We start from the raw sequence: 20,886 nt of genomic DNA, 5'->3' as shown, positions 1-20,886 counted from the left end.
TCTGTGGTGTTAAATTTGTTTGGTTTTGGTATTTCCCCATTGAAAAATACCCAACAGATTCCCCATCAAGTATGACAGGTTTCATACTTTAATTGTAAAATTATGGATTACATATCACAGATCATTTATAGCCTCACTCATTGATCCCTTTGCATCAAAAACAACAGCAAACACTACACTACAAAATAATGCAGAAACAGAACACATAACAATATAAGTTATTCCCTTCTCACTTTAAGTACAATGTTATAATCTAAACAACATAATTAGCGCAATCTCCTTGCTTCCCTTTCATATTCTAGCAAAGTAAGGACATCACCCTCTCTGACACGTCCTTTTACATTCCTCATGATCAGTCGATTCTGATCATCCAAAAATTTTACTCGGACCTGTGTAACTTGACCTCTTGATCCAGTACGGCCAATTACTTTCACCACAACTGCCAATTTCACACCGGTATCCATGAGTTGAAAAAATCATGGTATAACAATTGTATGGTCCATTGGACCATTTAAATGGAGCTTTAGGTCAAAATGCAATTTTGACCGTTCTAATTGGATGGAGGCTTAATCGATCGTATAACAATAAATGGAGTGAACTTTAGTTCAAAAACTCCTGATGATAAATATATAAAAAAACAAAACTACGAAAAGCAACAGCACTGATCCCCATCTCAATATAGGTTTAACTAGGGCTTAAGAATGTTTAACCAAGCCTTAACTATTTAACTAAGCCTATTAATTGAGATAGACCACAGCATTTCAGGAGTGAGCTCAGTTCACTTTATTGGATAACTTAACCGTTGCCTAACCCGTGATGATATCCCCGTAATACCCCCCACGCTAGATATTACGGGGAACCACCTCTCTCGCTTACCGAACAGTATTCTGAATGCCAATCGCTATCCGTTGAGAGTAGGCTGATATGGGAATACTAATTTTAAACGGTAAGCTTGCTGTCCAACCACAGCCACATCCAAGTAATCATTACAGTGAGGTAGCCCCCTCAAAATGGTATTGCATAATCGTAGAAGCCTACATAGTTAATGATTTCATGTTTATGTGATTACTGTTTTGTGCTAATTACTTCAGTTGATTAGATATGCATCAAACTAAGCGATTAATGCTATATGACAATCAAAATAACTTGAAAGAGGTAGTTCACTAAACTACAATAACAATCTTCAGTAAAAAATGGAAGAAAAAAAAGTTTGATTACATTTGCGTGTTGTAGAAAATGAAGGACTAACGAAGACAACCAAATACATTTCTTGTATTTACGACATAGACATAGTTTAGAATCCATGTCAACGACTTTCTAAATGCATGCATATTTACTCTTACATTTTTGTAAGAACCTCACTTAAAAGTCTATCTCAACAACTCCCTCTACAATGCTGTGTAGCGTAATACTTTGTTTGATTATGTTTGTGTGCTGTATAAAATAGTCCCTCTACAATGCTTTGTAACGTAATACTTTGTTTGATTATATTTGCGTGCTGTAGAAAATAAAGGACTAATGAAGACAACCAAATACATTTCTTGTATTTACAACATAGACACACTTTAGTATCCATGTCAACGACTTTCTAAATACATGCATATTTACTCTTGCATTTTTGTAAGAACCGCACTTAAAAGTCTATCTCAACAACTCACTCTACAATGCTTTGTAAACAATACTTTGTTTGACAAAAGAGACCGCGTAACATAATACATCTCTGAATAACAGACTATTCTTACTCGTTTTCCATTAGACCATTCAAGTGTGTTTTCTAGTCAATTCATCTTTATCTAAGATATTTACATGAAAATTGATTGAGATTATGGTTTTCACCTTGATTAAGAAGACTTTTAAAATGACCATGTTAAACATAAAGGAATGGAAATAGGAGTAGTTTTTAAAAGAAAAATCCAAGTGTTCTTTCTAGTGAATTCATGGAAAGACAATCAATGAGTCTAAAATATTTGAAATGCTTTAACAATAAAGTTATAGTTATGGTACAATAATATATTTTTAGTTAATTTTATTAGGAATTCACAAGACATTAAATATATTAGTTTAACATTGAAAGCTTTTTATCGCGGGTTAAGAAATACTTCTTTATTATATTAATTTATCCATAAAGGTCATTTACTTTTTAAAAAATAAGTTTTTTTACTTTCACTTTAGGTTTGGTTTTTTATCCAATGGGTTTGTATAAATCTCGAGGTAATAGACTCCTTAAATATGACTCTAGGATTTCTCAAAGTATTCTTCCAATATTAATGAGTTTCTATGTCTACAATGTAATCACCACAATGAAATAATAAGCATTTACTACCAACTAGATGTTCATAGCCCCATAAAAGGTTTTTATATCCCTCGTTACTTCCCCCATTCGGGTGCTTTTCATTTATTTTATTTTTCCCTTTTCTTTTATTTAGATATGAGGATGGGTAACATCTAATTGATAATAGTGGGGGAAGCAACACATTGAATAACCATATTAATAGGGGTGTCTCCTTATATTGGGTGTAAATTCTTGACCTAATTGACTTTTTAGAATTGTTGCCAAGGGAGATGTTTTTATGCTGTTGTTAAGATATTCACAGTGAATTTGATAAATGTAATCCTTTCTCAGTGGTAATTGATGTTAATGGAGGTCCAAACTTAGTTTGCTCATTTTGGTTGTGTTTCCCGTTGTGGTATTAGCGTCCATGTGCTCCTCATGAGTCACCTGCAACAAAATAAGACGAACACAAAATACCATGTAACTATATTTAAAACGCCATCAAATTTATTATAGTGGTTCATAGGATGACAATGACAGTGACCTTCCTTTAAATGTTTGGAAAGAAATTAAAATAGATTATTATTATGGCCTTAGATACTCTAATCAAAGTAAATCAAGTGGTCGTAGGTAGCTCATCGTATTCTCCCTACATGTGGGGTATGATTTCACTGAGGATGCATTATTAGGATTGTGATTGACACTAGAGTTATCTTCTAGGAACTTGCTTGTTTTTTTCCAATTATTTCATTCTTGAGAGAAAATCCTCTGGCATCTAGGTTTGGGATTTATTGATAGAAAATGAAGTTATGCTACCTTCATTTCTCGGGAACACATTTATGAGGGAGTAACAAGGTTCTTGAGGTGTAATTGAGTTGCTTTAGAACAATTGAAACTTGCTTCTGGGATTCCTTGCGAACTTTTTGTGAACATATTTTATGGGGAGGGTGATCAGTTTAGCTAGGTTCATTAGAGGAGATTCACTGTAATCTAACTCCAGCTCCTCTTTTTGGTGAAATCCTGGCCTCCTATGAATTTGTCATGCTCAAATTAAAATAAGGATAATCAGGAAAATGTGTTTGATGTGATATGATAAATTTTTCCATCTATGTTTAGGTGAAATAACCATGGGATGTAATGGTTGAAAACATGTTGAATTTATACTTAGGAAAGAAAAATGAGATTCTACCAAAAAAATTAATGTGTTTTTTTCCTCATAAACAATTTTGTTTGGCACATAAAAATTTGGTTTTACTAGCATTTTTTTAAAATTTTGAAAATTGACCCTAAAAAAAAATCATCGTTCCAGTATATCAATTTTTCATTTTGAAGCTATTTTTTGCATGAAAATTTCGTAGTAAATTTCATAGTCACTGCCATTTTTTAAAAATTTTCAAAATTGACCCCTAAAAAATAAAATCATTGTTCCAGTATACACACTTTTCGTTTTTAGCACTGTTTTTGATGTTTTTTCGGGGTTTTTTGGCCAGAGTTCCTGTTTTCAGTTTATAGTTCCCGTTTCAAAGTTTACATTGTTACCTCTATAAGAAGAAAGAGCTCTATGTTAAAATTCTATAATTTAATGAGAAAACGATGGATAGTATGATGTGTCATGGCCAAGAATACAAAAATTCACTCCTGCAATTGAAGTGCTTACCATTTTCTGAAATTGCAACCAGATGGGGTTCTTTGAAAATTTAAGGGGGTATGATTATGAGATTTCACATGAGTTTGCAGTTAATTTAAAATATCCAAGTGGCAAAAAATATGAACCAAAAGCAAGATGTTTCCCTCAAAAACAGGACTCATTACAGTTGAAGAATCCCATGAGAGAAAGAAGCAACCTCAACCTACATTAGGGCTTCCTTGGGAAACTGAAATAGAAAAAAAAATGCAAATAAAAGAGTAGAAAGAAGAGCAGTAGAAAGAGCATAAAATAGACCAACAAAAAAACCATGAAACATGTCATCATACATGAAGAACAATTGGGCAAGGAGGATGGATAGATTTCTCAGAGGATGAGCAACAGTGTCAGTAGGGGGTTATGATGGGCCAATAAACTAGACATAAATTAAGGCCCATATAGCCTTTATTATGCACTTGAAGGCTATATTAAACCTCTCCTTCTACACTTAATAATTTTTTTTTATCTTTAATGTGTTCATTAGGAAGGTTTAGAGACAATTGCATATTTGTGCCTAATATTATTTAATTTTAAATAATATTGGGCAGATTATGAAGATTTGGAGGAGGAAATAATCTAAGGACTTTCTCCCTACTACAGAAGGATCAATATTGGATAATAAATCAGCAATATATTATGAAATTATTGCACAATTTATGGAGCTCCAATGATTGAAAAAATCTAGGAATGTGTTCCCATTCATTTAATGCATATTCCAAGCATTGGGAACCAGATCCACTATTTGAGGGATTTTGGAGGGGAAATATTCCTCCTTTCAAGGATAATTCTTCCTCTTCATTTTGTATAAGTACCAATTCGAATTTTCCTCTAGGGATTGGTTTTTCTTAGTCTTCTTGTGGAGAGAACTTGTATTTTTGCAATTCCACTTTCATTTCTAGCAGGGATGTACTTACATTGATTCAAATAATGAAGATTGATGCCATTTTTAGTTTATAAAGCTTGGTCTCCTTCATATGAATCTGATTATCCTTGGTCTTGTCCATACCGAGAGCCTTAGAACCCTTTTGTATAATTTAGTTTTCTTATTTTCACTTCTTATTCACATACATCTCTTGTTCTTGTTTTTCCTATATTTGCATTTAGTATCCATAATTTCTTGTTGTAGAATTGGGTTAAATGTTGAAGTGACTTATTTTGCAGGATCACAAGCATTATTTCATCCTTCGAACATCTTTGGAAGGTCATATTAATCATTGAGATACTTGGATTAGTTTGCTTATTCACAAATCTAAAATATTCTAGAAGTCCCTTGTAGCAAATAGTAGTAATTTTTTGCTATTTTTTAGCACATGCTAAAGTTTCATTTGAGTTTATTCCACTTGCATTATAACATAAAAACATTCAATTTAAAAACAAAATTTACCCCATTTCGTTTGCACTTGATTAGGTTAGTCATTTGATAGGTTAGCTATCTCACTGGTTCTCGAATTTCTAAATTTTAGACAAGTAATTTTCTGTTATCTTTTAGCACATGTTAACAGGGGTATTTTTGAGTGATTCCACTTTGAATAGAGACCAAATACATCCTATTCATTAGCAAAAATTGTTTCATGCCATTTGGATTTGATTTACTTGGTCATTTGGTGAATTATATCTTATTGTCGCAAACTTGTAACTTCCTGTAGCAAACACTATAACTTCTTGTAGCACTCCTCTAGCATGTGTAAACTTGACCATATTTGCTCAAAACACTTGGTTTTTGTCTCTTAGGGTTTATTCATAACCCCTAGGCTCTAAATCCATGATTTTGAAAGAATATAACACTAATTAGGACATGTCATTTTAAAAATAGATTAGGTCTATTTATTTGAATTCATGCTCTTAGGATTTCAATTACAAATTGTTGGTTTTGCCTAGAATTAATTTCTTTTCAAAGTAAAATTTCCATTTATGAAATTAGTTTAAGATTTGATTTCATTACATTCACTCCATTACATCATGACAGCGAAATAAGGACACATTATATGTTGCACATATAGTATTGATACATCTTAAGTTTGTAAGAACCTCGGGTTGATAACTAAAGTTGGTAGCGTTAGTCAAGAATTGTCATTGATGAAATATATATTGTTGATCTCTCCTAGTAAGTGTCACCATGAAACCTTACTCAAGTCACCATTTCCAAATGACCTTACTCTCTATGAAGTCATTATGTCCTACCTCCAATTCTTCTCTAATTGATGACCAGTCATATTAAAAAATGTTTTTCACTACCTTAGAAGAAGTCTCTCAATATGATACCTATACCATCTTTTAGAGCATAATTTTTCCTTTCCAATGAGCTCTTACTTGGCCCGAAACTCCAAATAGTTTGGGAGATATAGATTTTTTACATTAAGGATGTTATTCTAGATAGTGCGCTAACCTCTACTAGCCTCTCATGTCGGCTTACCTATGAGACATGTCTCTTAGCTTGTTCATTGTAAAAACACTATAAATATAGGATGATCGACCTCATTTTGATCCAGTACTTCAACACACAATCACAAAACAATTGAAGAAGGTTCACATCTCGTGAACACTAATTAAGAAAGGGTTAAATATCTCAGAAAAGGTTATACTTCTAGACCTTGGGCTTCAAAGAAAAAAATTGTGTTGTATGTACCTTTGTTTGACTGTGCCTCTATGTGATACAACTCGGACTCACTATAGGATTGCACCTTGGATTCACTGCAATATTTTTATCTCCTTGGCCTCTTTGGAGGACTGCAACTCGAACTCACTATAGCACTGCACCTCGGATTCACTGCAGGATTGTTCTTTCCTCAATCTCTTTGCAGGACTGCAACTCGAACTCACTACAACATTGTACCTCGGATTCACTGCAGGATTGGTCTTTCCTCGGCCTCTTTGCAGGATTGCAACTCGGATTTGAAGATTACTCTCGGTGATAGCTTCAGTACTCTAAACATGGTGCAGTGGACTTGGATAGTGCTCCATGGTCTCATCCTTCTTGATTTGAGACATTTCTTCTTCCATGGCTTCTACCCAATGAGGATACTTGCTTACCTGAGAGAAATTATGTGGTTTTATCATTGATAAATGAGAAACATCATCTTTCCTTTGTGTACTTGTCATTCTTCTCCAAGTTTGTATTCCTTCATCTATGTTTCTAATAATTTGTTCTTCAGGATGATGCTTTTGGAGGAATTTCATCTTTGAAGGAGTTTGAGATGGTTCTTTTGGACTTTCTTGATCTTTTTCTTCTTTTGTTGGTTCTTCTTCCACTTCTTCAAGGATAGGATCTTCTTCAAGGACTTCAGATTATTTTTCTAGAATGACTTCATCAATTTTTACATCAATGCTTTGAACTATCTTTCGTAGTCAGTTATTCTAGCATTTGTAAGCTTTGCTCCTTGTGGAATATCCAAGGAATATTCCTTCATCAACCGAGAATCGAATTTTCCTGGTGAGTCATCATTGATCTTCATAAAACATTTTCTTCCAAAGATTCTAAAGTATTTTACTAAAGCAGGTCTCCCTTTCCATAGTTCATATGGTGTTTTGTTATTATTTGGTCTTAGTTGAGTTCGGTTCAAGGTGTAGACTGTTGTCCCAACTACTTCCCTCCAAAATTTGGGTTGTAAATCTGCTGCTAATAACATTGTTCTTGCCATTTATTGTACGGTTTGGTTTCTTCTTTCTACAACTCCATTTTGTTTAGGAGTTCTAGCAACATAGAGTTCTCTCTTTATTCGATGAACTTTGCAAAATTCATCAAATTCTTTTTAAGTGAATTATCCTCCTCTATATGTTCTAAGACATTTAATCTTTGTATCTTTTTCATTTTTACAAAGGCGTTAAGATTCTTGAAACATTCAAATGCTTCAAATTTGAATTTTATAAAGTATAACCACATCATTCTAGTATAGTCATCAAAAAATAAAGTAAAGTACCTTTCGCCTCGTAGAGATGGAGTTATGGTTATTCCACGTAAATCTACATGTATGATATCCAAAGATTTTGATGTAGAGAACTCTTTAGTCTTGAAATTGATTCTTGTTTGTTTTCCATGTTGACATGATCCACAGACAACTTGATCCGGCTTGATGATTTTTGGAATTTCCCTTACTACATTTGTTTTGTTGATATTGATCAAGTTATCAAAGCTTATATGTCCCAATAGTTTGTGCCATAGCCAACTTTCATCTGCTTGGCTTACATAACATTTATCTTCTTGAATTTTTTTCAAAATGTATACATTATCTGGTGTTCTTATTCCATTAGCTATAAGTTCACCTGAGGAGGAGCTCTTTATCTCACAACCTTTCATACTAAATACAACCTTTTGTCCTTGATCACAAAGTTGGCTTACACTCAAAATATTGTGTTTGAGTCCTTCCACCAACAATGCATTTTCGGCTTTTCCTTTTCCATTGATGAGAGAAATAGTTCATTTTCCAGTTATCTTGGTAGATCCACTTCCAACAGGCACATTTACATATTTCTTGATTTAAGGGGTAAATTTCTTTCGACCACCTAACATGTGTCTTAAACATACATTGTCTATGATACATTAATTTTCATCACTATGAGAACATAGAGATAGGCCACATTTGTCAATAACGGGTTCATCCTTTTGTAGATTTTCCTTTTTAAATGGACAATTTTGTTCATCATGACCATAATCATTATATGATGAGAAAATTGGATCATACTTATCCAAAGGATCAAAAGAGTTGTAAGTCTTGATTTTTCCTTGTTCTTTGAGGCCAAGCAGCTTGCTTTGTTGATTCTTATTTCTTAAAGCATTGTCCTTACGATCCTTGCAATGCTTGGCTTGATGACCAAAGTTTTTACAATAAAAACAATAACCCATAAAGATTGTTTAGTACTTGTTAGAATAGCCTTGACTTGAGGTAGTATTCTTCCTTGGTGTTGTCCTTCCTTCATTCCTTGGATTGGACCTTCGCTCTTGGTGGGATGACTTCTCTTCTTTTGGATGACTAGAAAGAATACTAGTATAGCTTCATTGGATTTCCCCATTCACGTTCTTCTTTGTATTTGATAATTCTCCTTTGAAACCAATCCTAGATCTGTCATATTGAGGTCTTTGAGTATTAAGGATGTTATCAAGTGTTTGAGAGATTTTCCAACTCCTTCTAACTTGATCCAATTATTTTCTTAGGGAAGCAATTTCAGCCTCACGTTTTTCGCAAGTTTCTTCTTCCTCTTCTAGTTTATTGTTCAGTAAGTATTCCCTCCTTTTTGCTTCCTCCTTTTCTACTTTGAGAGAAACGATCTTCTTTTGTAATTTATCATTTTATTCAATGGAACTTATTAGTAACTCATCCACACTTCCTTTGCCTTCTTGTTCAAATTCATCATCATTTGTAAATGCCATGAATAATACTTCTCTGCTTCCAGCATAGTCATTTTCCTCATTTAACTCATCATCATTTATTTTGTGAAAAGTGATATTTTTAGTTGATTTCTTCTTGGTGATTATGAATTCATCTTCATCAGAATCCCCTTGTTTGGAGAATAAGTTCGTCTTGTTAGATCCTTTCTTTTTGAACGTCCCTTTTTTATATTCCTCCTCATCATCACTATCATATTTAAGTGAATATTTTGCAGCATAATGACCTATCCTTCCACCTTTAAAACAAATGATAGGATACTTACCTTTTATCTTGGATCGTTTTCTTAGCTTTCGTACAAATTGTGAAAGTTCAGATTCAATATCGGAGTCATCACCATTGGTATTCCAATTATTCCCCTTCTTTTTTTATTTTGAATCTTTGAATGTTGCTTCCTTGGAGTTTGGGATCCCCTTTCTCATTTCATAGGAAATCATAATTCCAAGAAGTTAATTCATTGTTAAATTATCCAAATCCTTCATTTCTTCTATGGAAGTTACTTTAGCGTCGAATCTTTCTAGAAGAGATCTAAAGACTCTTTGAACAATTGTGCTTTCTTCAATATTTTATTCTAAACCTTTAAGTGAGTTGACAACTTTAGCCACTCGGAGAAAGAATGATGCAATATATTCTTCGTCGTCAATATTAAGACTCTCAAATTGACTTCTATGAGTTTAAAGCTTTGCATTCTTAACTTTGGAGTCCCCGCCATAAAGAAATGAGCTTGTCCTGCATTTGTTTTGCAGAATCACAGCCTGTGACTTTTGTGAATTCAGAGTCAGTGATTCCACTAGTTATGGAATTCAATGCTTTGGCATTTTCAATGTAAGCTTTCCTTCCATATTGATCAGTCAGAAGAGTGGGAGGATATTACCATACTTCAGGTCCAAGAGACATTAAATAGTACGACATCATCTTCTTCCAAAACCCAAAGTTTGTACTGTCAAACAGAGGAATATTTCTTGTCATTGCCTGATTCTTCATTATGACCTGTGAATCCTTCTTCCAGTGATTGGGTTAATAATGAAGAAGCTTTCTCTAATACCAATTGTTGGAAATACTATGGGGGGGGTGAATCAGTATTTCTTTTCAATTGTTATTTTTACAAGTTAGATTTTTCACAATTTAATCAGATAAATGTAGAATAATAATTCTATTAAGTACAAATAATTGAATACAATAATTGTTTCCAAGCACCTACTTGGTCTTTGGTGAGGCTCCAAAGTCTAGGACTTTGACCCTATCTTATCCAAGGCTCCAACCCTGTGTTTAGGAGCACCAACTTCAAGAACACCAATCTTCTTGTTTAATAGAGAATGTGTAAAGCACTTACTTGAATTTTCTTGGCATATTCTTCACTGTCTTAACAACTTAGAAAACAAAAGCACTTTGGATTTATTGTGTACTCGTCCTTGATTTACTTCACTGTCCATTGTCCATCAATATACTTTTTCTTTCTCAAAAGTCACAATTATTTTTGTCATTGTTTTCACAATGATTGAATCATTGTCATATAAATTTGTGTAAACAATCAATTCCAAACTTAAGTGCACTTTTCAACGTTTAAAGGTATTGATGTCAGATGGGTGATGAGACCATGGAGCATTGTCTGAGTCCATTGCACTGTGTTCAAAGTACTGAAGCTATCACTGAGAGTAATCTTCAAATCCGAGTTGCATTCCTACAAAGAGCCCAAGGAAAGAATAGTATTGCAATGAATCCGAGGTGCAGTCCTATAGTGATTCTGAGTTGCAGTCTTGCAAAGAGGCTGAGGAAAGAACCGTCCTACAGTGAATCTGAGGTGCAATCCTGTAGTGAGTTTGAGTTGCAGTCCTACAAAAAGGCCAAGGAAAGAACAGTCCTACAATGAATCTGAGGTGTAGTCTTGTAGTGAGTCTGAGTTGCATCATAGAGAGGCATAGTCAAATGAAGGTATAGAAGGCACAGTTATGTTATTTGAAGCTTGAGGTCCAGAAGTATAACTTTTTTTGAGATCTTTAACCCTTTCTTAATCAACGTTCACAAGATGTGAACCTTCTTCAATTGTGTTGTGATCGTGTGCCAAAGTACTGGATCAAGATGAGGTCAAGCATCCTATATTTATAGTGTTTTTACAATGAACACGCGAAGAGTCATGTCTCATAGGCAGGCTGACATGAGAGGCCAGTATAGGTAGTCTCACTCTCCAGAATAATATCCTTAAAAAATCTATATCTCCCAAACTATTTGGAGTTTCGAGCTGGTAAGAGCTCATTAGAAAGGAAAAAGTACGCTCTAAAAGATGGTATAGGTATCATATTGAGAGGCGGATTCTAAGGTAGTGAAAATCATTTTTTAATGTGGTTGGTCATCAATTAGTGTAGAATTGGAGGTAGGACAGAATGGCTTCATGGAGAGTAAGGCCATTTGGAAATGGTGACTTTCACTAGGAGAGTAAGGCTTCATGGTGACATTTACTAGGAGAGCTCAACAATATATATTTCATGAATGACAATTATTGACCAACAATCTCCCCCTTTATCATTGATGGAAATATTCTTCCATTCTCTCCCCCTTTGACATCAATGGAAAATGGAGTGCCCAAGTACTCCCCCTATCAAACTGCTCCCCCTGTCATGTTGCTCCTTAGTAAAAATGTATGATTAATGTGATGCAAGAGAAATAACCCCCATCTTTTGGCGAAGATGTTCAAATTCTTCTCGTGGAAGAGGCTTTGTGAAGATATCTGCAATTTGTTCTTTTGTGTTGATGTAATCCAACTTGATGTTTTCTTCAACAACCTATTTACGGATAAAGTGATATTTCATTGGAATATGTTTGGTCTTTGAGTGCATCATTCGATTCTTTGAGAGACTGACGGCACTAGTGTTGTCACAATAGATGGTGATTGGTTGTTTAGTTTCTATGTTGACATCCTTCAAAGCTTCCTTAATCCATAATATTTGTGTGCAACAATCTGCAGCAGCTATATATTCGGCTTCCTGTGTAGAAAAAGATATAGATGATTGTTTTTTACTGAGCCAAGATACTAGACAATCTCCCATGAAGAATGCATTTCTGTTGGTACTTTTTCGATCGTCCACACTTCCAGCCTGATCAGCATCAGTGTAAGTTGTCACTGTAAGAGTTGTGATTTTGGGATAGCAAAGACCAAAGTCAAGAGTTCCTTTCAAGTATCTAAGAATTATTTTCACATCCAACAAATGGGACTTCTTAGGAGCTAATTAAAATATTCCCACCATTCCTACTGCTTGCATAATATCGGTTCTTGTAGCAATTAAGTATAAGAGAGCTCCAATTATTGACCTGTAAAGAATTGCATCTATCGAGGGGGATTCATCATCTTTTCTCAATTTGCAATATGTTGTCATCGGTGTGCTCATGGGTGCACATTCTTCCATCCCATATCTTTTAAGCATGTCTTTAAGATATTTTGCTTGAGATATGAACATGTACGTTGTGGTTTGAGATAAGTGTAGTCCAAGGAAGTAAGATAACTCACCAATCATCAACATTTCGAGATCTCTTTTGACATATTTTAAGCAAATTCATCGCTCATATCATCATCATTTCTAGCTAAAATCATATCATCAACATATACAAGAGTGACTAGTAATTTATACTTGTCCATCTTCATGTATAGATTACTTCCTGCCACCCCCTTTTTGAAGCCTTGTTGTTGTAGATAGTGATCCAATCTTGCGTACTAAGCTCTAAGAGCTTGTTTCAACCCACATAATTCATTTTTCAACTTACATACAAAGTATTTTCCTTTTTCTAGATCAAACCCTTCTAGTTGCTCCATGTAGACTTCTTTCTTGAGTTCCCCATTCAAAAATGTTGATTTTACGTCCATTTGATAGACTTTGAATCCTTTTAAGCAAGCAAATGCCAAAAACATCCTTATAGACTCCATACGAGCTACCTGTGCAAATGTTTCTTCAAAATGAGTTCCTTCAATTTGTGAATAACCTTTACAAACAAGCCTTGCCTTGTTTCTGATCATTTGTCCATCTCCATTCATTTTGTTTTGAACACCCGCTTGGTTCCACTTATATTTTTATTTTTTGGACGAGGTACCAGCTTCCAAGAAATATTGATTCACCCCCCTCTTAGTATTTTCAACAATTGGTATCAGAGCCATTTTTGTCATTATCATCCTAATAGCTGGAAGAAGGATTCACAGGTCACAATGAAGAATCAAGAAATGACAAGAAAGATTCCTATGTTTGACGATACAAACTTTGGTTTTTGGAAGAAGAGGATGTCCTACTATTTAATGTCTCATGGACCTGAAGTATCACAATCCGTTTTTGATGAGTACAAAGCTCCTCCCACTCTTGGGAAGCATTCTCCATTAAAGGAGGAAACTTTCCCCTCCAAAATCCCTCAAATAGTGGATTTGTTTCCAACACTAGGAATCTTCATTAAATGACAGAGAACACATTCCTAGATTTTCTCAACTATTGGAGCTCGAGAATTTGTGCAATAATTTCATAATATCCTATTGATTTATTATCCAATATTTATCTTCCTATATTAGGGAGCAAGTCCCTAGATTATCTCCTCATCCAAATCTTCATAATCTTCCCAATATTCTCACAATATTCTACAAAAATAAATAATATTAGGCACAAATATACAATTATCTCTAAACCTTCTAATGAACATATTAAAGTTAAAAAGGAATTATTAAGTGTAGAATGAGAGGCTTAATATAATCTTCTAAGTACATTATTGTTAGAAATGAAAGTGGAGCTGTAAAAAATACAAGTTTTTTCCACAAGAAGACTAAGGAAAACCAACCCTTATAGGGGAATTCAAATTCGTACTTATAAAAAATAATGAAGAAACATTATCCTTGAAAGGAGGAAGTTTTCCCCACCAAAATCCTTCAAATAGTGGAATTGGTTTCCAATGCTATGAATCTGCATTAAATGACAGGGAACACATTTCTAAATTTTATCAATCATTGGAACTCTAGAATTTGTGCAATAATTTCATAATATCTTGTTGATTTATTATCCAATATTGATCCTCCTATAGTACGGAGCAAGTCCCTAAATTATCTCCTCCTCCAAATCTTCATAATTTGTCCAATATCCTTACAATATTCTTTAAAAATAAATAATATTAAGAATGCATATCCTTTTGTATAATTTATTTTTATTTTTTCACTTCTTATTCACGTGCATCTATTGTTCTTGTTTTTCCTATTTCTACATTTAGTATTGATGTTTTCTTGTTATAGGATTTGGTTAAATAGTTGGAGTGAATTCTTTTGTAGAATCACAAACATGATCTCATCTTTGGAATAGCTTTAGAAGGTCATAATAATCATTGAGCTACTTGGATTAGTTTGTTTATTCACAAATCTAACATTTCTAGAAGTTCCTTGTAGCAAATAATAGTAATTTTCTGCGATTTTTTAAAATATGCTAATGAGTTTAATTTAAGTTTAATCTACTTAGATTGGGTCATAAAAACATTCAAATTAATAACAAAATTTACTGCAATTGCATTTTCACTTGATTAGGTTAGGCATTTGATAGATTAACTAATTCACCAGTTTTTGAATTTCTAGATTTTAGATTAGTAATTTTCTGTTATTTTTTAGTATGTGTTAAGAGGGGTACTTTGAGTGATTCCACTTGGAATGGAGCCCTAAGACATCATATTCAATAACCAAAATTGTCCCATCTTGTTTGGATTTGATCTACTTGATCATTCGGTGAATTATATCTTCTTATGGAAAACCTTTAACTTCGTGTAGCAAACATTGTAACTTCTTGTAGCACTCATCTAGCATGTATAAACTTGACCAAATTTTCTCAAAATGTTCGGTTTTTGTCTCTTAGGGTTGAATCATAACCCTTAAGCTCTAATTCCATGATTGAAGAAGAATAAAACACAAATTAGGACATGCCTATTTAAAAAGTAGATTAGGCCAATTTATTTGAATTCGTGCTCATAGGATTTCAATTATAAATTGTTGTTCTTGCCTAGAATTAACTTCTTTTCAAAGTAACATTTCCATTTATGCGATTTGTTTAGGATTTGATTTCATTACATTCACTCCATTACATCATGACAGCAAAAGAATGACACATTGTATGTTGCACATATAGTGTTGATACCTCTTAAGTTTGTTGGAACCTCAGGTTGATAATTAAAATTGGTAGTTTTGAGAGTTGCAACATTTTTGTTGCAATATTGAGGCTCATCACTTTATTTCTTTGTACCTTTTGGAATTTAATTAATCATTGTTCAACACACTAATAACAAAAATTTTATCAAGGAGCTCTCATGTAAAACTGTTGGTATTCTTGTACCACTTATGCTCTTTCTTATAGCAACTCTATAACTTCTTGTAGCACTACTCTAACACATGTAAACTTGACCAGATTTGCTCAAAAATATTGGTTTTAGGCTCTAAATTCGTGATTGAAGAAGAATAAAACACCAATTAAGACATGTTTTTTTTAAAGTAGATTAGGCATATTTATTTGAATTCATGCTTTTAGGATTTCAATTACAAATTGTTGTTCTTGCCGAGGATTAATTTCTTTTCAAAATAACAATTTCATTTATGCAATTCATTTAATATTTGATTTCATTATATTCACTTCATTATGTCATGACAACAAAAGAATGACACATTGTATGTTGCACATATAGTGCCGAAACCTCTTAAGTTTGTACAAACTCAAGTTGATAATTAAAATTGGTAGCCTTAGGAGTTGCAGCGTTCTTGTTGCAATATTGAAGCTCATCAAACAATTTTCATATTGATAAACTTTACCTTATTATAATTTGACAAATCATCATCATTTTTGAAGTCTTCATTATTTATTTTACACATTTATGTCCAAACATTATGTCTTCTACTTGTATCGTCCTTAATTAGATTTGAAATAATGAATTTAAATCATTTTATTGCTTTCAAATTTTCATAATGACAAGTCATTCTAAAAATTTAGTTTGGACAATGATTTTATTTATAGGTTTGAAATGATGTTAAGGTTTCATTTATGTATGTAATTAATATTATTTAAAACATATCCCTTAAAATATTTAAATGTTTGTAATGTAAATAAAAAATGTCTTTGTATAATTTGTATTTTATAAAATATTCTTGAAATTATTACAGGTTTTTCCATTGTGCCAAGAGATGCTCCCCAACCCAATATAAAGGGATGTTGTCATGTCTTGTCTTATCTTGTTATGTAAACATGTCAACTTAGTCAAATAACACAAATATATATATAATGGTAAAAATGTGTAAGGTAATGTAATGCAAACAATTTTACTGTGTCAAAATAAAATAAAAATAATAACAAAAGTAACATTGAAATAAAAATAACTTCATGGTACCCAATAGGGGAGACTATCAAGGAGAATGTTCAACATGGGGCATGTAACGCCAGCCCATCTGGTAGCGCATGAAGTGTACTTAAGAAGGTATTCCATGCACGAAGAGGAGGAACCTTCACAAAGGCGTTTTAGTCACTTTGTATGTTTGGAGCTAGGCATTCAGTAACGGGCATGTGATTGGTATGGGCGAAGCTCTCCTAGAGGTAAATCTAGTTCATGTTCTGCAAGGAGATTGTGGAGTGCACCCTCACTCTGTCCTTCTGGTCACATTAAGTTTGTGGGGTGAGAACACTAAGGGAGGTTGGTTTGTTCAAATTGTATGGGACCTTGGCCCCTATGAGTTGAATTAGCCAATTAGAGTCCCTTGGGAAGATACTAGAGCGGGCAAGCCAATTTCGGTTGAGCGAAACTCTCACTATCTTTTTTGGCAGGGTTTGCACCGAAATTCATAGGTTGGTGTTGTGAACATTGATTGGGGTTGTGTCCTGGTGAGAGTAGTGAGAGGCTAGTGAGGGACGGCTTCGGCCTTGGTTGTTGCGGCAGTGAGTAAGTGGCATGGGTGGTACATTTGGGGCCTCGTCTCTCTTTGGAGGCCTAAAACACTCAGCTAGGTGCAGCGATCTAGAAGGGCATCAGTCGGTGAGGGAAGAAATTAGAGCAGCGGGACCAACAATGCAGACCATCTCTTCTATCTCTTCAGGCTCAGGTATTGGCTACTGTGTCTAATTATTTGGGTTTTAATTACTTACTCAATTGGGTTTCTGGTGGGCATGGTGAGAAGAGGAATGCATGTGTCATCAGTTTTGGCACAATATCGGTCTGCTTATAAGTTGTTGCTGGAGTGCCTCGAAATTCGTTGGATTGGACAGTGAGTTAAGTTCAAGTGCAAGGTAGCGTGGTGGTGGGGATGTTGTCGTCGTGTTAAGCGGTCGATGAACCTTAAAGTGAACTTTAGAGGTCTTGAGGTGGTTACAACAGGGGTAATTAGTGTGGGTGGTCGATGATTCATCATAGGAATTGCAAGTGTATCAAAGTGGGAGGTGCAATGCAAGCAGACGGAGAGAAACGGTATGTAGATACAGCAAAAAAGGGTGAGGAGAGGGATCAAACATCATGGACAAAGGGTGGCCTACCAAGGAGAGCATCTGAATGATGGTGAGTAAGTAGACCAGTGCCAGTCACCTGGTCAAGTGATACTTCCTCCTCCTTTTGATTCCTTAGAGGCCCAACTACACCAACTTACAGTTCTCATGGAATAACTGGCGAGAGACCGACGTACTGACTAAAATGAGGTCATCTCTTTTATGAATAACCTCCAACGTAATCAGTGGCAAATGTTGGAGAGAATGGCATCACTACGTCAGGATCAGAAGAAGCTACAGGAAAACGTGGCTCACCCAAAGGGATGCGTGGAACACACGAAGGCCCGTGCAAGGGATTCTGCCATCGGAATGGAAATGGTCTAGCAGATCTAAATGTTGGTAGTATGTAAGTAGGATCATGATTGTGGGTTGTATTAGATTTTGGGACGTTTTTGGCCCTCTTGCATTGTTAGTGTATGGACATCTTGTTTTTTGTTATTTTTGTCTCACCTAGCCAACAAGTCTGGTATGAATGAGGTTAGTGGAGGATATAAGTGATACTCTCATGGATGTAAAATTTTCCTGATTTAATAGAACTTTTCGATTTACAAAAAAAAATAACTTCATGGTATTAATCCATGATATTTCCCCATGGTATGAGAACCCATGGTATTCATGTGGAATATAGCATATTTAAGGGGGGGAAATAAACCAACCTAGATCCATCTTAACTCTGAATCTACCAAGCCACAAGTAAGATCTAATTTATTGAGATGCAAACTTCTTTTAGAGTGAAAAGAGATTTGGTCTCTCTTGGTGCTTAGTAGATCCAGAGTTAAGTAGAGGTTTTTCATGTATTTATAATTCTATAATATGAAAATATCTATATTGTGTAGATTAATTGATTTGTGTGCAACTTAATCTCAATAATAACAACCTACATATAGACAAATCATTAAAATAGTTAATTAAAAAATAAAAGTAAAAAATTCAATGTGAGGATATGATTGGAAAATTTATTAACACAATTAAAACAAATATCATCCATATAACTGAGTGTAACTGGGTATCATTATTTATATACAAATCCAAACTCTAATTCTAATATATGCCAAGAAGTATTCAATGTTCTAATATTTATAGGGAAAATACTAGTTAAACATATAACATGTTTCTTTCCTATAGATTTATTTATATGAAATCTATAAATAAAATTCATTAATAACCCTTGGTAAATCCAAAATTAAAATAAATTTTAATTGATTATATAATACAAAATTCATAATTTCGAAATTTAATATTCAAATAATATTATATTATATAATATATAATATTATATTAAAACTCTTTATCTTAATATATATGAAATATTAGTTTTATAATATTAAAACATGAAATATTAATTTTATAACATTGAAACATATTTTAATGTATTAATACATATTATAATATATTAAATTTAATATTATATTAAACTTCACAATATAATGATTTAAAGTTATTAAATTTGATATACCCATGGGATTTTGGATGGCGGTCAAGTGTCCTATTAAAGGATTCTCTTAATTACTGTTATTGTTAAACATGAGCATGATGTAACGTAACTAATATCAAACTTAATAAATTTATTAATTAATTAGAATTAAAATTGATATATTATAATAATAATATTAAAACTATATTTAATAATTATATTAAATTTGTTGTTTTATTTAATATATAATAATAATTTGTAAAGTATGTGGGTGTAATTAATCGAAGAAAGATAGTAAAAAAGAAAAAAATACACTGCAGATGTCAATGATTTATTTAGGCCTAGAAATGATTTGATTCTTATTATTTCCAATGGGGTGATTTTACGGCCAATACGGTAAAACCACGAGACGCTCCGGCACCAATTCACGCCTATCGTATTTTCCCATCAGCGTCGTCATAATTAGCATTCACAAAATTTGGGTGGTCAACAAGGTGGTGATACTCAGTGGTAATGATGTGCCTTCACAAAATTTGGGTGGTCAACAAGGTGGCGATTCTCTATGATAGTGATGTGCCTTACCCATGGTGGAGCAGTACATAAGCGTGGCAGGATTTCGTAATGCATAAATATTTACAAATGTGTATAACTCGAAGCGCCTTAAATGTCTGCATCAAGGAGTGTCAATCCCTATGTCTAGTAAAATGTCCGGCTATACATTCCTTTCTGCTAGTGTGGAGATGAGTTGCCCCACTCATGGCAAATTGGATGCCTCTGCTCTCTCGTTTGGCAACCAAGATAAGCTCATTTATGAGCAAATTATGGTTCTCGGTCTCGGAAGGCAAACCTGTGGTTTCTTACTATACCCCTGGTTAGCAATGGAATGCATACCAATGTCTCTCCTTATTCCACATGCTCATACACTCACATTTTGGATGCCTTATATTTGCATGGCAAAGGACTCGGGGTGGCAAAGGGTTTTGGTCACAATAAAGCTCTCTGTAAGTTGGCAACATTCTCATGGTGCATGTAGTTAAGAACGTATTTGCTACCAGGCCCTCTCTAATATGGTCAAGGACTATTTCGACGGAAGTATTTGTTACAAGCTCTTTACCTATATAATCAAAGACTGAGAATCCGCAATCGCTCCATCACTATTGGGAGCTCGTTGGGTATTAAGGTAATTTCTCAACCTACCTTTTTCATAGTGTTAACGCAACACTTCGTTACTATCTTTCTAAGGTCAACCTATCTCCTTAAACTCAGTCTTGGGTCTTTAGTGATAGGGTTTAATTCTAATCCTCTTCCATTTCAGTTGATGGTGGGTTATATACTAGTTGTTGGTCACCATTTGTGTTTCCTCTCTTCTCAAACTATGGTGTTTAATTCTTCTAAGGGTCAATGTTCTTTGTTCTTTTTCTCCATAATTTTGGGTCTGGACCTTCATTTGAACTTGTTGCAATCCTTCCCTCCGCGGCTCCAAACAACTTGGACCCTGAAGGGATTTTGTTTCCTTGTCCGGTTTTGGTGTGCAGAGTTTGGTACCCGAGTACCTTCTCCATATGGTTTTAATTGGGCCATTGGGAGTTGCTGCAATTTAAACTTTCAAGTCATTATTG

At 34.0% G+C, this 20,886-nt stretch overlaps 1 pseudogene; it reads right to left on the bottom strand.

Annotated features, from left to right (window-relative positions):
* Window positions 1–266: 266 nt before the first annotated feature.
* Window positions 267–464, bottom strand: LOC149209870 (small ribosomal subunit protein eS28 pseudogene; annotated as a pseudogene).
* Window positions 465–20,886: the final 20,422 nt, after the last annotated feature.

The sequence above is a fragment of the Pinus tabuliformis genome, chromosome 1_2 (genome assembly GCF_031772625.1).
Source record: "Pinus tabuliformis cultivar Carrire ecotype Pingquan chromosome 1_2, CPIR1, whole genome shotgun sequence".
NCBI classification, from domain to species: Eukaryota; Viridiplantae; Streptophyta; class Pinopsida; order Pinales; family Pinaceae; genus Pinus; species Pinus tabuliformis.
Note: the sequence above shows the minus strand (reverse complement) of the source record. Positions and strands in the feature narration are given on the sequence as shown.